General features: G+C 55.0%; 1 non-coding gene across 1 annotated transcript in view; it reads left to right on the forward strand.

Moving 5' to 3' along the window:
• Positions 1–2,126: 2,126 nt before the first annotated feature.
• Positions 2,127–2,500, forward strand: part of LOC144420285 (small subunit ribosomal RNA) — a 1,810-nt gene continuing 1,436 nt past the window's right edge. The window contains exon 1 of the ribosomal RNA XR_013474638.1: positions 2,127–2,500. This exon is cut by the window's right edge and continues 1,436 nt beyond it. This is a non-coding gene — a ribosomal RNA (small subunit ribosomal RNA).

Here is a 2,500-nt window from a genome sequence, read left to right on the forward strand (position 1 = left end):
GTCGAAAGAAGCCGAGCCGAAAAAAGTTAAAGTACAAACGTGCAAGCATACTAACCTAACCCTAGGTAAGGCATGTCAGAGCGAAAGACAGTAATTTCGAATGAGCCAAGAAAGAGCGGTGCGGGGCCGGTCGGAGCGCACCCTTTTCTCGGTGGCTGGCGGGCGAGAGAGTGCTGCGTCGCCGGCATCGGCGTCGAAAGAAGCCGAGCCGAAAAAAGTTAAAGTACAAACGTGCAAGCATACTAACCTAACCCTAGGTAAGGCATGTCAGAGCGAAAGACAGTAATTTCGAATGAGCCAAGAAAGAGCGGTGCGGGGCCGGTCGGAGCGCACCCTTTTCTCGGTGGCTGGCGGGCGAGAGAGTGCTGCGTCGCCGGCATCGGCGTCGAAAGAAACCGAGCCGAAAAAAGTTAAAGTACAAACGTGCAAGCATACTAACCTAACCCTAGGTAAGGCATGTCAGAGCGAAAGACAGTAATTTCGAATGAGCCAAGAAAGAGCGGTGCGGGGCCGGTCGGAGCGCACCCTTTTCTCGGTGGCTGGCGGGCGAGAGAGTGCTGCGTCGCCGGCATCGGCGTCGAAAGAAGCCGAGCCGAAAAAAGTTAAAGTACAAACGTTCAAGCATACTAACCTAACCCTAGGTAAGGCATGTTAGAGCGAAAGACAGTAATTTCGAATGAGCCAAGAAAGAGCGGTGCGGGGCCGGTCGGAGCGCACCCTTTTCTCGGTGGCTGGCGGGCGAGAGAGTGCTGCGTCGCCGGCATCGGCGTCGAAAGAAGCCGAGCCAAAAAAAGTTAAAGTACAAACGTGCAAGCATACTAACCTAACCCTAGGTAAGGCATGTCAGAGCGAAAGACAGTAATTTCGAATGAGCCAAGAAAGAGCGGTGCGGGGCCGGTCGGAGCGCACCCTTTTCTCGGTGGCTGGCGGGCGAGAGAGTGCTGCGTCGCCGGCATCGGCGTCGAAAGAAGCCGAGCCGAAAAAAGTTAAAGTACAATCGTGCAAGCATACTAACCTAACCCTAGGTAAGGCATGTCAGAGCGAAAGACAGTAATTTCGAATGAGCCAAGAAAGAGCGGTGCGGGGCCGGTCGGAGCGCACCCTTTTCTCGGTGGCTGGCGGGCGAGAGAGTGCTGCGTCGCCGGCATCGGCGTCGAAAGAAGCCGAGCCGAAAAAAGTTAAAGTACAAACGTGCAAGCATACTAACCTAACCCTAGGTAAGGCATGTCAGAGCGAAAGACAGTAATTTCGAATGAGCCAAGAAAGAGCGGTGCGGGGCCGGTCGGAGCGCACCCTTTTCTCGGTGGCTGGCGGGCGAGAGAGTGCTGCGTCGCCGGCATCGGCGTCGAAAGAAGCCGAGCCGAAAAAAGTTAAAGTACAAACGTGCAAGCATACTAACCTAACCCTAGGTAAGGCATGTCAGAGCGAAAGACAGTAATTTCGAATGAGCCAAGAAAGAGCGGTGCGGGGCCGGTCGGAGCGCACCCTTTTCTCGGTGGCTGGCGGGCGAGAGAGTGCTGCGTCGCCGGCATCGGCGTCGAAAGAAGCCGAGCCGAAAAAAGTTAAAGTACAAACGTGCAAGCATACTAACCTAACCCTAGGTAAGGCATGTCAGAGCGAAAGACAGTAATTTCGAATGAGCCAAGAAAGAGCGGTGCGGGGCCGGTCGGAGCGCACCCTTTTCTCGGTGGCTGGCGGGCGAGAGAGTGCTGCGTCGCCGGCATCGGCGTCGAAAGAAACCGAGCCAAAAAAAGTTAAAGTACAAACGCGATGCTAATGAGCGAGCCGTTGTCTCGACTAATATGTAGGGGGCGTTCGATCGAGCGTCTGGCTTGAGCGCTTGTCGGCCTAGCAGAACGGTCGCATTGTTATGCCCGGGTTTTAGGCACCGCTGCAGGCGGCCGGCAGAGCTCTTGTTTGTGCGAAACTGAATGGATCGAGCCCGAGAGAGGGCGAGCAAAGAAAAAACGCAAATCGCTCCGCCTGGCACTGCCGGCGAGAGCGTGGACGTCGCGGCCAGCGACTGTCGAAGCTGAGTACGGCCGCAGGCGATCGCCTCGGTCTTAAACGAATGCGACGAGCACGCGCCGGGCGGCCCAGCAAGGGCCGAGCGCAGCTGTCGCAGCTATCTGGTTGATCCTGCCAGTAGTGATATGCTTGTCTCAAAGATTAAGCCATGCAGGTGCAAGTACGAGTTCTCGTAAAGCGAAACTGCGAATGGCTCATTAAATCAGTCTTGGTTTATTTGGTCTCGTAAGCGAAGTGGATAACTGTGGTAATTCTAGAGCTAATACATGCATTAAGCGCCGACTTCGGGAGGCGCGCTTTTATCAGATCAAAACCGACCGGGTTCGTCCTGTGACGTTTGATGACTCTGGATAACCACGCGGATCGTACGGTCTCTGCACCGACGACGTATCATTCAAGTGTCTGCCCTATCAACTGTCGAAGGTACGCTACGTGTCTACCTTTGTGATAACGGGTAACGGGGAATCAGGGT

This window comes from Styela clava, chromosome 2, assembly GCF_964204865.1.
Source record: "Styela clava chromosome 2, kaStyClav1.hap1.2, whole genome shotgun sequence".
NCBI lineage: Eukaryota > Metazoa > Chordata > Ascidiacea > Stolidobranchia > Styelidae > Styela > Styela clava.